The 15539-nt window shown below is 38.3% G+C and overlaps 1 protein-coding gene across 5 annotated transcripts in view; it reads right to left on the bottom strand.

Moving 5' to 3' along the window:
* Positions 1 to 15539, bottom strand: part of astn1 (astrotactin 1) — a 223908-nt gene that overhangs the window by 201898 nt on the left and 6471 nt on the right. The gene's annotated exons all lie outside the window — the stretch shown is intronic.

Below are 15539 nucleotides of genomic sequence, written 5' to 3' on the forward strand. Positions count from 1 at the left end.
TCCGATGAATGAACATCTGCAGCAGTAAAGCGGCTGTAACTTAGCTATAGTTATAACTTAGATCACAACTTTATAGATTTATGGTTTCTTATGTAAAGAAACCAAGCTCAAACTCTTCACAGGGAGAGTTATTTATCAGTTTTGGAAGGAGTCTCCAGTGTCAGCACTTTAAGAGTCAGAGTTAAGGATGTATCTGCTATGGCAGAGACTTCAGCATGAAGGGATTTGTGATTTGTAGTTTTTCTCTGTAAAATGATCATTTTTATCGTTTTAACTTCAAGAGAGAAAAAAAAAGAGGACTGATAGAACAGGAAATGTGGAGATGCTCCACAACATTAAATGCAACAACTAAAAATAAAAATGTATCATGTGTCTTTTTTTGTAATTAAAAAAATGCTAGCATTGGAAAATCGTATAAAGTAAGATGCTTCAGGGCATGCTGTCATAGAAAAATAATCATCTCTGGGGTAGTGTTGCATCAGATCACTCCATCATTTATCATTTTCCCATAACAGCACACCAGGTGTGTCTTATTCCCTACTGCTACCATGCTGCACACGGTTTTGGTCAGAATTATTTGGCTTTAACCGGAACTATAGCTTTAACATGAACGTGTTTCCATAGTAACAAGTCCTTCACAGCAACTTGTACAGCAAATGTTCAAAACAATCTAATCAATAAATGTTTATTATCAGCTCAGTTAAAAAACATGGTGGTTACAGAGCACTAACAACCGAAATTCCTTTCATAAATGTTAATAATGTGATTATGAGAAACAAATGTCAGTGATTGGAAGCGGAGAAGCGCAGATGTAGTTTAATACAAAACACACACACTGTACATGAACAAGAACAACAACTAGGCAGACTCAGAATTTACCCAAGCTCAATAAACATAAACATGACTTGTGGGTGATATGGGGTAGTGCAGGGGATGATGGGTAACGTCTCGTCGCTTGGTGGTGCTCACTGATGCTGTGAATGGATCTGTGTGGACAGCCTGTGACCCAGGGGACAGCTGTGGACAGAGCCACTTGGGGACTTTCACACCATCATAGATCTGCCGTTAGATCTGTCAGCTTGTGACAGCAAGGAATTAGTGTCTATAATGAACTCAGAAACTACACTGACCTAATAGTTCCTCATGGGCCCTTGATTGCTGTTGTAAAAAGGACATTAACTAGTTACATTTACATTAATTTCTGTTCATTGTCACCCAAATGAGGATGGGTTCCTTTCTGAGCCTGGTTCCTCTCAGGGTTTCTTCCTCATATCATCTCAGGGAGTTTTTCCTTGCCACCGTCGCCTCAGGCTTGCTCATTAGGGATAAAATAAAATAAGGATAAAATTGCTTAATAATTTAATTTAATAATTTATTTTTATTTCTAGTTATTTAGTTATTTTTATTTATTTATTTATTTATTTATTTATTTATTTATTTATTTATTTATTTATTTATCTATCTATCTATCTATCTATCTATCTATCTATCTATCTATCTATCTATCTATCTCCTTTCTCTGTTTATCTTTTTTTGTAAAGCTGCTTTGAGACAATGTCCATTGTAAAAGGCGTTATACAAATAAAATTGAATTGAATTAACACTGTCCTAATGTAACCCCCTCGGGTCCTACTCACACTCGCTCCAAGCGGGTCTCGGGCATGGGAGGCGGGCACACTAAAAAGGAGGCTAAAGATTGCAGCCACTAGCATCAGTCGCTAGTGTGCCTCTTGAGAGTCAGGGGAGTGAGGTTTACCTGCACAGCACCGACCACTGGCCTCCGTTACAACACCCATGCTCCGTGGTGTGTGTCTATATGAGGAAGGTTACAGAGAGGACTAGAGACTCTATAGAGGCTCTATAAGGCTGCTGCTGCTTATAAACAAGTGCAAATGGAGATTAGTAACAGCGTCAGCTGCAGAGATCTAGAGCTAACGTTACTGTTTCTGGACCAGGGCTGTCACTTTTTAACCGATATTCAAACATTCGTTCAGTCACGGCATAAAAAAATTCATATTCAAACTCTGATTTGCTCATACGAATATTAATGTTCAGCCTAAGCGCATTAGACAGCTTTTAATTTTGTTTTGTTTTTTTTAGCATCAGCAGTAGACGCCCTGAAAGTTTTGAATGTCCTCTTGACCTATCAGTAAATTAAGCTAATGATACGAAAATGGAAGCTAACTGCAAGCAGCGGAGCAGCCTTGAGCGGACAATTATGGTCAAAGATGTAGGCTGTTTGTCGACTTTGTAAAAAAAACAGCTGTCTTATACATCCACAACAACAAATCTTCAGGCTCATCTATTGATTTAACATCCCAACGAGGCAGCAGTAACAGAGGCACAGACGAGTGGAGAGACAGCAAGCAAACAACCTCGTACAACTGCAGATTATTCTGTGACGTTGTACAGGTTCTTGATAAAACACTGAAAAGATTGTTTGTGTTGCGGTAGCATTTTTTTAAAGAGGGGTATATCCGAATATATTCAACACATTTGAAATTCTTTTTTTTTTTTTAAAGTGACAGCCATATTTTGGACACAGTAGGTGCGTTTACATGGGCACTTGTAATCCGATCGTAACAGGACTAGAAGCACAATCAGATTAAAAAAGTGTCATATAAACACGTCAATCGGATGGAATTTGGCACATCCGATTAAAATTTCAATCGGATGGTAAGGGGTGGTTTAAACCATTTTTAGTCCGATCGAGAGGACATGTAAACACTTAATCGGATGGAATATGTTCCTGGAAAGTTCTGCGCATGTGCAATGACGTATGACATACGGACGTTGATACGAATGTCGTATGACGTACGGATGTTGATACGAATGACGTATGACGTACGGATGTTGATACGAATGACGTATGACATACGGATGTTGATACGAATGACGTATGACGTACGGATGTTGATACGAATGACGTATGACATACGGATGTTGATACGGATGACGTATGACGTACGGACGTTGATACGAATGACGTATGACGTACGGATGTTGATACGAATGACGTATGACATACGGACGTTGATACGAATGTCGTATGACGTACGGATGTTGATACGAATGACGTATGACGTACGGATGTTGATACGAATGACGTATGACGTACGGATGTTGATACGAATGACGTATGACGTACGGATGTTGATACGAATGACGTATGACATACGGATGTTGATACGGATGACGTATGACGTACGGACGTTGATACGAATGACGTATGACGTATGGATGTTTTCGTGGACTGTGCGCATGTCAAAAGATCTAATCCAATTCTAATCATGTCATGTGAATGCTGCGATCGGATTCGTCAATCTGATTGAATTCAGTCTGATCTGATTAAAAAGTGTCCATGTAAACGCACCTAGTGACCTGTAAGATGCTGTGATATTCAGGAATTTAAGCATCATATGCTTAAGCCAAGAAATATGTCATTGTACACCATTATATTAATTTAGTATATAATGTTCCCTTAAAAACGTAATCTACAAAGTAATAATCAGGTTTAAACTCATTAGGGAGGCTGGAGTGATCCTCCGACATACTTGTCAATGTTACACAAACATATTTGGTGTGTAGAAATGTGAAGTCCTGTGAAGACAAATCAGTGCAAATATTTGCTGTTACTGGAACTTAATTCATTTACTGCTGTAAATTCCTCATATAATTGGTCTCATGCACTTGTAATAAATAAAGATTTTTTTTATTTAACAGAAAACAGTGCAGTTAAGTGTTGACACATTCAGCGTTTCCCACAAATCTGATCTATGCTTTATGAAGGTGGTTGATGGACAGTTAGAGGACGAGGAGCTCTGTTTTATACACATTCTTACAGATATTTTGAGTTTGAGTTGTACTGGGGCTTCTTACTTCACCCTGAAACTTTCAGCTCTCTTCCATATCAGTCATCTGACTCCTGGAGCTGACAATAAAAAGTGCATTAGCATTTTTTTTCTTCTCATGGAGTTACTATTTCTATTTTTAAAGACATTTATTTAGCGATGTTCCTCATAAATGATGTTTTTATTAATAGTTCAACGATGTACCAACATCATTAAATGTCATTAATCTGAATCTGACTTGTAATTTGAAGCAGTCTCTGGCAAAAGAATTTAATTAAGAATTAATAAAGTTCTACCTTATCTTATCTTATCTTATCTTATCTTATCTTATCTTATCTTATCTTAAACGTACAGAATTCATGGACTTCTCTGGGAATGAACATGAACATTTTGTCTCAATTAAGTAAATGTTCCCACTGATTATTATTTTTTTATGTTAATAAGGGAAACTGTCCATTTGTAAAAGTCAGAGCACCTGAGTCTAAACAGAAATCATACAGACAACCCCCTGTACCGCTAGATATAAGTGCAAAAGATAAGATAAGATAAGATAAGATAAGATAAGATAAGATAAGATAAGATAAGATAAGATAAGATAAGATAAGATAAGATATCTTTATTAATCCCGAAGGAAACACAGCAACAAAATGAGAAACACCGCAGCAAAGCCAAAAACTTATAAATAGATAGATAGATAGATAGATAGATAGATAGATAGATAGATAGATAGATAGATAGATAGATAGATAGATAGATAAATAAATAAATAAATAAATAAATAAATAAATAATTAAGCACCAAATTTGCTCTTGTGCTTTGGTTCTGTTGCTTGTTAGCTTGGCACATCAGGGCCACCATCACCCTCTCCCCCTCACTCTGACCCTGAGCTTCAGTCCATCACCACCAAACTGCAAACGTTTTTTTTCTTTCCCAGAATGGACAAAAAAAAAGTATGTTTTTAATGCGGATAAAATACACTTGGCCAATATTAATAACTATTAATAATTAGTTTTATCGTAGTGTAGCATGAGCCAAATTCAACGTGACTTGCAAATTTCATTGGCGAAAAAACTAAAACAAATAAAGTCTAAGTTCACTGGCTATGGCGTCCACCTCATCATTTTAGAGCCAGAGAGTTCATTGATTATTATCCCTTAGTGCATGAACAGAGCTCGAGCAGGACATTAGCCAGGATTCCCCGCTGTGTCCTACATTCACTACTGCTATTAGCGATAGGACACGACCTCTCGTGATGCAGCATAATTGAACACGTCTCCCTCTGAGTAAAGCCGCAACACCGTTAGAAACTACAGTCAGGATTTGGCAGTGGAACCGACCTAGCACCAGGTCAAATAATAAACACCTTCAGAGTATTCAAGGGCGAGGCCAATCTCTTCAGCATAAGCTGTGACCCTTAATAAATAAGTGTTGCTGTCAATTAAAGCAATGCTCTCTTATAACCTTGCAAAGTAAAGAGCTGAAGTCAGATCTTTCTCCAGTACGATGAAGGAGAAGATAAATGCTGCTAAAAAAAAAAAGGTTCATAGAGTCAGGACATAAATGCACGGTCACCTGCGGCTGCCTGGAGAGCGATGGCACGTGTTAAATATGTATGACAGGAGAATGCCAGAGAAATTCTTAAGTCTTTCCGAATTTTCTCAAGTTCTAGAAATATGTCTTTGTTAGCTGCAGGCTGTAAGACAGGCAGATGAAAGACATGTGATATACAGGCCTGGCTCTATGCAATTCTATAATATCACTGCACACGACACTAGCGTAGGCGTCAGGGACATGGAAGCGGATGTCAGAGGAGAACTTTTTTTAGATTCTACAATCGTTCTCACTTCGAACGTTCCTTCTGTCTGTGTTTAAAAAAACTGTTCAGTCTCATGATTAGGTATGAGACAGATACCGTGATACAAATTATTGGCAAGATGAATTATTGGTTCTTTGAATCGTATTGTTATATTTCCTTACAAGTAAGAACCTAAACGTCTCAAAGCAGGCTGACTTAACAATCCGAAAACATGAAAGCAAATCCGAAGGAAGCTTTATGGCACGTTTCACACACAAGACCACCAGCCTCATTTCATTTTGTCTGTACGGCCTGTAGTACGCTCATGTATTTTAACACAGTCCAGAAATCATAGCAGATCCATTGCACAGCCATCTGAAGGGGAGTTACTATAAACTGATGTATAAACACACAGGTTTCTACATAGCGAGCTTGACCATGGTGTAAAATGCAGTTGTGTCTAAAATAATTCAGAAGTACAGTGTGTGGCTGTGCTGGCAGTGGCGTAACCAGAAGCACTTCACTGGTCGACTGACTGAGTTAAACGGGTGGTGAGGAGTGCATTTCAGATGTCACAAGAAGTTTCAATGACAGAAACTTGTTTTTTTTTTTTCATCCTATTCATTTATTACCATCAAACAATCTTTCCATATTAATTACCTTGCCATGAAATACACTCAAGACAATGAAAAAAGACTAAAATAACACGGACAGTTTTAGAAATCCTCACTTACATTTCTTATACTGGAGTGTATTTTTGTTTTTATTATGCATTTAAATGTAATATTTTATTGGTTTTAATATAGTCTTGTGTAAATATTATCTCATGAAGGCTGTATTAGGATTTGTCTTGTATCATGGCTTTAGTGTATCGTCTTGTGCCTACTAGCGCTGTTAAAAGCGAATAGTCAAACCTCTTTTTAACGCATGAAAACACACACATGACCACATGTGTCAAGGCCAGAATCAATTTATGCTGTAGCCTTCCGCTAGCAATTAGTCTGCACCTCACATGCTTCACCTCCCTTGTTTTCCTGAGCTGTTTAAATTGCCAGTCTTCTCATCTCTGTTAATGGCAGACAGTCCCACAGGGCCAACCAGTGGATGCTTCAATGCTGAATCCACTCATTTAACCTCCTCTCAAGGAAAGGTTACTCACGGGTTAATCAGCCATACAAAGCCATGTCTTCTACTTTACTTACAGGAGATCGCGAGCAGGCTTGCGAGCATACAGAGCACACAGAAGAACAAACTCTTCTTTACATTTTTTACTGAGAGTTTCGAACATCAACCCATCTGTTACAAATAAAATTTAAGCATGCACAACCCACTGAACTCGAGAATCCGAGACAGATGGAATGTAATTATGGGGGACAGGATGCTAACTAAGCTGCACACAGCACTGCTCTGCCCTTGTCACTTCAGTGAATGATCAGTGCCAGTCTTAACAACATGTCATATCATCAGTATGGGAACACAAAAGCATGAAAGAATACACAATAAACACTCGCCTACTCTTAGAGACTCTTCCAACTTTTCCTAAAGGGACTGCTACTGAATAAAATCTCCTGGAATCAGGGATGATGACTCCATGTTCACTCAGAGTCTTAAAAAAGCCGAACAATAAATTAGGCGTTTCTATTTATGAGTGTTTTTGCTCTTTGTTTCTGCGTCAAGACACACTCACTCTGACTGAAAGTTAATCAGCAGTTTTGTGGAAACTCGCTGCTAAATCGGTGCTGTGCAGTATTTTTATCCCTGTGCTTCACAAAACATTTTTCACAAAGAAAGCTCCCAAAAAACTTTGGCATTGTACCCCTGAGAGCGTCTACGTTTACGCAGAAGACTAACTAGATCTAACTAAAGTAAACCTCAACCTGACTGACTTCACATCATGTATTTTGAACAGCCTGCTGCATTTTTAGATATGAAATATTCTAGTGTAAATTGCTTATTTCTTTATATTTACAGCAGATGCCGTCAACTAGACAACTTACAGAAGTGCTTTGTCAAAAACATATTCTCATGCTAGTTCTCTAGGTCAGAGAATAAAAATATCTTTAAAACATTTTTCTGCACCCCAGTTGTTTTATATTATTCCCATGAATTAAAGAATACTGGACAAAGCAAAACCAGATCATTTAATTATACCAAAAGAAATGGCACCCTTTATAGGGAGGATAGGCGAGTCTGTCGGCACACAGCAGTAAGCCGTAAACAAATGTCACAGCTAATGGAAGATTTAGTGCGTGCCATGTTTAAGGGTGTTTAAAGACCAGGGTGATTATTTCAGACGATGAAAGCTGGCTTATAAATCACTTCCCTTTGCCACGGCATCATCTATTAAGTCTGTGCTGCGCTTCACACCAGCACATCGGCCGAGACATTTACAACTATTTAAAAACTGCAATTTGAGGCGGTCAGTCTTCATGATCAGCAAAAAGGAAGTTTTTTATTCTTCATATTCATGTCACACCACTTTCACATCACAATTCACATCTTCCTCTAGATTTTAACCTTTTCAGGTGGTTACACTGCTAAGTACTTTTACTGGCCAGAAGTGAGTCTACATATCCTTTTCTTTCAGCGTTTAGTAGTCGTTTTGTGTTTCCAGCTCTCTGGGCTCTTGACCTTTTATGGAGTTGTTTGTTTGGGTATCACTAAATACAGATAAGCTGTGCTGGAAATGTGCGTCTCAATATACCATTGATTCGTTTGTAAAACTAGCGGATTTTTTTGTCCAGTTTGGGTTCCACAAACATTTACACACTTTATTAAAAGATGGAGAAATGAGGTCCAAGATCTGTTTGCAGCCATAAGCATCACCAGTTGGAATATTCAAATAATGCTTTGAAAAATGTGAATAGTAACTTTGGCTAAAAAAAGATGGAATGCATGGAAAAGAGCAACAGGAGGAAGGTAGCAAATCACAGAACTGTTTTAGAGCTCCTGCTTCAGCCTGACCTTGAGGACAGACCTTCACCTCATATGCCATGTTTCCTCTTTTTGCCTCTCTTGGATCTTACACATGCCTCACCCCAGACATTTTGGATGACTGACTGCATGCTGCAAGAATCTAGGGCAAACAAATATGGCCCATATTCCATAACATCTATAAAGATATGTTTTTTTTTTTTTAAAAATCCCAATATTATTAAAGCTCCAGCATGCAGACCATTTTATTGCACAGTCATGTTAGTATACATATGAATAAATGTGTTCCTTAAAATAAACTGGTCTTTATTTATAACTGTCTAATAAAGTTATTCCCAAAGAAGTTCCTCACAAATGTATTCCGCCCACCAGCAGTATAATGCGCTGCTCTAATGCATCCTGGGCACGGGCAGAGAGAATTTAAGTGCTCACAGCCCATTCACTCCACATAAGTCAATTAGGAAAATTCATAGATGTGGATCTTTATAGTCGACACGTCATCAACAAAAACAAATCATAAAGTAGGAGCAGGTACAGGAAGTCTGTATTTCTGGGTAGAATGTTATACGTTATTGAAGCCACTGGGGTGGAGCTGGTGCTGCTTCTGCGCTCTTTTCACTGTATTGTGCCACATGTAGTGCATGTTTTGAGAAACAGTTACACAGGTAGGTAAGGTTATAGCTTATTTTTAAAGTACACAAACAAATGAACAGATTTTATTCTTCTTTTCATGGTCTCTAGACAATCGTCCACTTCCACCGTATCCAGTGGCATTTACTCTGATTATATTACATAACCAGTGTTGTTAACCATTATACCTTTTGTGTTAGAGTTACCTTATAAAAACATGAAAAGAGCAATATTTTTCTCTGAAACAGAACAAGAAATTAGCCAACAACATACTGTATATGGATAATTCCATAACCTGGAATGATCTGAAGAGGTGTTCTGAACCTCCTGATGTGTGAAAGCCCTGCACCCTTCCCACCAATGCAAAACACTTTGAGTTCATTAATGCAGGGGGAAAAATCTATATATTTGACTAACATCAGTTCATTATATGTATTAGTGAGGTCCCCAAAATCCATGCATTCTTCTTTTAGGGATAGACAGACAGACAGACAGACAGACAGATATATATCTTTTTACTCCCTGAGCTTCATTTCCGACCACCATCTTGTACTATGAGCTCCCAAGTCACTTCAAGAATAAATGTCATATTTAGCACAGACTGAACTCAATGAGTAATGACCTCACCTGACATTGACAAAATTTTTCATTCAAACATGTTTAAGCATGATGTCCACAGAAGCAGGTCAACCTTTCAAAGAAAAATACCCAAAAAAGGTGAATTAGAATATCATTTGACAGTATGGAGATCGATGTGATCATGTTGGCTCTGAGAATTCAGTGTGATGTATAAAACACTTGCTTACAGTTATTTTACATTGAAATTAATTGCTTTAAATTGAATAAGGAGTAATGATTAGATTGTTATTATAAGGAATCTTCACTAGATTATTAGATAACAGTCAAAAGATTATTTAATTATAAAACAATTGCAGCAGGCTAATTGAAATCACTGAAGGTTAGAGCTTATCCAGAGATAAGCAACCATTTTTTTGCCAGTACAAAAGCAAAATGATGGAAATACCACATACTGTGCTATTAGCTAACATCTCACATGAAACCTGTTCTCCGTGAATGACCCAAAAGTACTAGAGGCATTGTAGAACCTTCCATTAAGCCCTCTGATGCCATCTCAGTTTCCAGCAGGGCCACAAGTGTACCACACCATCTCATTATCTCGGCTTTCCAGGAGCAGCTCGGCACGCTGAAGGGAAAGAAATGAATTCTGTTCAAGTGGCTAGAATGGAAAACAGGTAGGAATGGAGAGGTAGGAATGCAGAAAGGTACATCAGCTTCTCTCTGAGAGAGCAGAGAGGCAGCACCCAGGAGGAGCAAGAAATTCATAAATATAATATAATATACTATCAGGAGAGACTGATGATCTTTAAAAACTTTGCTACAGAGGACAGTATGTTCCTGATGTGACATTATATCCTACCGCTTCTATCATGCCTAGTCTGGGTAGCACTCAAAATTTATCACTCAGCCACTGATACATCTCAGACTCAACTATTCAACTGTCTTTCACTTTCGAAAAAAATGGTGAAGTGTACTATTTCAAGGCTGGGGAATTTGGTACAAAAGAACCAAAAATCGATCGATTAAATCCCTGGAAAGGAATACTGGAACAGTTTAAAAGGAGAAACAGATGACCATGACATTCATCACTCTTTCTCTTAGATTTTGTGAGACATTTTGTCACAGTGTAACCCATCATCTGCAGTCCATTACAGCTCTGAGATTGTGGTAACCATTTCCATGCAGCACAACCTTTGCTACCTGTAACAATTTACTTCAACCAATAAATGAAGCAAAAGCCTGAAGATTAGTTTGAGTTTTCCGAAATAAAAATAAAAAACATCATGACAGAAAGACACTGGAATTACGTAAAATATTTCATGGATGGTTGAAATACATTCAGTTTCTAAAAGCTGCAAAAAAGACTGCAGGAAAATCGGTGGTCAAATGTGAAATTTGACTCATTCTTGTAAACAATAATACAAAATAGCACAATCCTATCAGCTAATTTACAACTGTGGTGCCACAAAAGAGCTAAATGCCCTCCATTGTAATTTTGCCAATTTCTCTTTCCTTGATTGTGACAACAGCAATCAATCTCAATGTTTTCTTCTCTATGCCTGAGGAATTCTGGGCAGGTATTGGTTCATGGGGAGCCATACATTACTGCCACCGGCTCTTAATGCAGCACAAGCTGTCTTCACAGAGCATTTGCACAAGTAGACTATGTTTGCTTCTCCTGTGTAGGCCCTCGACAGAGCCACGTGAATGTGCATACAGATCTGAACACTCACATCCTCACATCCTCACCCTTTCATCAACCCCAGAATAGCATCTCTCCTCCCTGTAGAAAACTCTTAAGTTTGATGACAGGTTTTGGCATTTCCTCCCGAACAAGGATAAAGTCAACCAAAGGAAAAAGTTTCACCTGCATCTTATCTGCAGTATTTTACATACGATGAATATAAACGTTATGTTATAAGCAACACATCAAACTTTCACTCAAATACTCTGTATGCCACCAATGTCATTTACCCAAGCCAACCTCCACCACTACGCCATTTCATTAACATCGATCTGTATACATTTTTTTAATAAGTGTCTAATAAGTGTTTAATAAGTTTAATAAGTGTTTTTTTAATTTTTAAGAGTCTTTATGAAAAATACCTGTGTTACAGTACCACATTACCAAGTGATTTTGCAAGAGTGTGTTTGCAGAAAAGAGGAGCAGTTCGGATTATATCATGAGCCTGATAAGTCTAATAATATGTTGTGAAAATCATAAACCTTTGATGTGGCCTAAATATCTTTTGGTAAAGTGGTGTGTAAAATCCAGACTAAACAAAGTTTTCTGCCAAGTTTACAATAGTTTCAGCATCAAGCTGATCAAGCTGATCTACCATAAAAAAAACGGAAAACACCTTCTTGACACAGTTCAAGTGCAGTTAGTGATGGCCACAAAACTCCATAAAAGAGCACCAAGAGCTAGAAACAAAATGACTCGTAAACGATGAAAGTAAAAGCAGAACGGATGTGGAAGTTATTTTGAGTCACTTCTATACCAATAAAAGCAAACAGCAGTGTAACCACCTGAAGAAGTCAAAATCTAGAGACAAATTACAGAAAGGAGGAAATAGCTGTGACTTGCCGTAAGTTGAATGGAAATACAGAGGAGAAAAACACTGTACTCAGATGATGGACACTAAGCAAGTCACCTTTAACCCTTTGCATTGCTTTTGTTTTAATCAGAAGAATTTGTATTCTTTGTCTCTGACCAAAGGACCCGGCGTGAGGATGTGTTTTGATAGAGAATACAGATTGAAGCATCTGCTAACTCAAATTCAGCTCAAACTGACTGGACAAAGTTTGGAAAGAAACACTGTTCCTAACGCATTGTGTTAGGAAAAGAAATAGCCCGAGGAACTGTCTGTGGATCACTGTGATCAAAGTCTGGCAAGGTGTAGATCAGCTATAAAGGATATAAAACAATGAATTATCCCTACAGTAAAACATGGTGGTGGCAGCATCACGCTATGGGGTGGATGTATGCAGGAATATGAAAACAGCAACATCTTTAAAGAAAACCTCCTCCAGATGTCAAGAACTGTTAACAACACAACAATGACTCTAAGCATACTTCCAGAACAACAGTGGAGTGGTTCGTGGGCAATTCTCTGAATGTCCTTGAGTGGCCCAGACAAAGCCCAGAATTACACCCCTAACAACACATGTGGAGACCTGTAGATGGCAGTTCACTGACACATTCAGTGTGGGAGAGCTTGTGAGTATCTGCCATTAAGAATGGGAGAAACAGCCTAAATCCAGGTGTGCAAAGCCTCTACAGACCTATCCAAGAAGAACAGCTGTAACTGCTGCCAAAGTGACTTCTACAAAGTACTGAATAAACAGGGTAAACACTTTAGTTTTGGATTTTTAGTTTAGATTCATTCATTTTTAGAGATCAGATATCTAATTAGTGTTTATAATAAACATGTCTTCACCTCATTTTTATGGGCTTTTGAGAATGTAGTAAGTGTAGAGTGATGGGTAACAATGGCAATTATATCCATTCAAAATCAAATCCACAACACACCAAAGTGTGCACTTAAAGGCACAAATGAGCCTTTTTCCTGCCTCAATTACAATTATAATGCAACAACACCGTATAATAATTAATTGAAAAACTACCAGAAACAAGATTAGCCAATTAAGCCAAATATTCAGTTTAGCCAGATAGCTAAACTATAAATACAGTGATACTGAGATGAAACCATTAAAATAGCTGCTAAAGTTTACTGTTGATTACAACAGTATATTGCCTAAAGAAAACAATGCATGCAGGGAATATGATCTGAAGTCAATAAAGTGGAGGTTTACAGTAATTAGTGTATAAATACACTCCCACTCAGGCACACGAGTACGATACAAACGTTTTTACATGATTTTTAGGAATATCAAAAGTCTTGTGGAAATTCTCCTACCAACAATTTACAGATAAACTGTTCATATTCAGCTTGATAAATGAGACACAATATGTTTACAATCATTTTTTACATATCGAGCGTATTTAAACAGTGCAGTGGTAGAGGTGGGCGTGGTTAAACTGTGCTGCTGTACAACATGACACAGAGCACTGAGTGAATATTTGATGGAGTGGATCCGTATGCTACTGACAGAACATTCATCATTTTATATATACATAGGATGTTGCAAATAAATTGCATGCAAAGTTTTCTTCCAAAACTGAGTTGGATGAAGTTTGTAGTCACCTGGGGCAACACATTTTTAAAGGTCTGTGCCAATTAAAATCCCAAAGTACAAACTGGTATTAAACCAGAAGCCTATGCATAAATGTTGCCTTAAAGCTAAACATAACGGGCCTCATTAAACTATTAAGCCAGTGTTATCAAGCTGCTTCCATTATGGAATAATAATTTTGATCCTGGTAGTCTATTTCCCTCGCTGAGATTTTATGTTGCACGGCACATGCACAAGAACTACAAGCATCGCTAAGCCATATCGACACAGCAAATGCAAAGAAGTGCATATGTAGGCATAATCCCAGCCCCTCCTGAGCTTGTTCCACATCAGGGTTTATGCGGCTACTTTTCATTAGCGGTAGGCAGAAAACATTTGGTGACTAGCTTATACCGACATTCATATGGGATTTTCAAGAAAAATAACACGTCCAATCTGTTAGCAAATGGTGGTCCTGGTGGAGAAGGGGGTGGGGTTTAAGGCACCTGCAATAAGAATATGTAAAACCTGCAGATCAGCAGGGACACGCCGATGCAGTGAAGCCCACCACTGCAGCCAGCGTTGCATATGCATCTGATTTCATCCACATATTGCACTTCTCCTGAGGCGGAATGCATAACGTCATTCCTCATCCAGGCCTCATCTGAGCACCGGCTCCCGTTGCTACGGCAACTGCTGACTGCCACACAGCCTCTCTTTGTGCTTCCTTTCTCTATTCCTCGCCGCAGTCCCAACAAACTACCCTAGTGAGCCCGAACGCCAAGGAAGAGAAGAGGAGGATGGATCCGCTCCATTAATCTCATGTTTTATCACTTGTTTTGTGACTAAAATAAAAGAGCTGTAGAAATAACAGACAGCCATAGGAAGCTTTGTTTCAGCACACACGCTGTTCATTAATGCTCATGTTGGTAAAGTGGATTAAAAATCTGCTGGTTGTGTAAAAACTATTTCCATAATGAAGCATGAGGTAATGAACTATGATAGAGTCTCTAACCTGGGTTTGAGTGTGTTTGATGTTTGATGATTGTGTGTGTGTGTGTGTGTGTGTGTCTCAACTTCTGAACCAATTACGCTAATGTACCTAATTAAAAATAGCTTGTTCAAATACTTGTGGCTGCTCTGTAAACTGCATTAATAATTGGAGAACACGGCTGCACTGAGCAGGACAGGAAGTACAAACACCTGGGGCAACAAGCAAGATTAAAACAACTCTATGATTTACTATTCAATCTGTCCGAGCAAGTAAAAAACCCCGCTGCAAAGGGGCACGCTATTTAAATGACAGAGCTTGATTCCAAATCAAGGCTTGTTCTCATGTTGTCGTTGTTGGAGCTTTACATAAAACAACTTTAAACCTCAACCTAAAAATAAACATTATTAATTTCATACATTCCTGACTAAGTGTAATGTCTGCATCCACAGGCTTTCTGTACCAGCAGCATAGTAAAAAATAAAGTAAAAAAAACAACTTTACTGTTGTCTGCTCTGGTGCCAGATCTTTCATTCAAACATACAGACTAAGCTGCAGGGTCATGCACACCTGATAATGTATG

This window comes from Hemibagrus wyckioides, linkage group LG07 (assembly GCF_019097595.1).
Source record: "Hemibagrus wyckioides isolate EC202008001 linkage group LG07, SWU_Hwy_1.0, whole genome shotgun sequence".
Taxonomy (NCBI): domain Eukaryota; kingdom Metazoa; phylum Chordata; class Actinopteri; order Siluriformes; family Bagridae; genus Hemibagrus; species Hemibagrus wyckioides.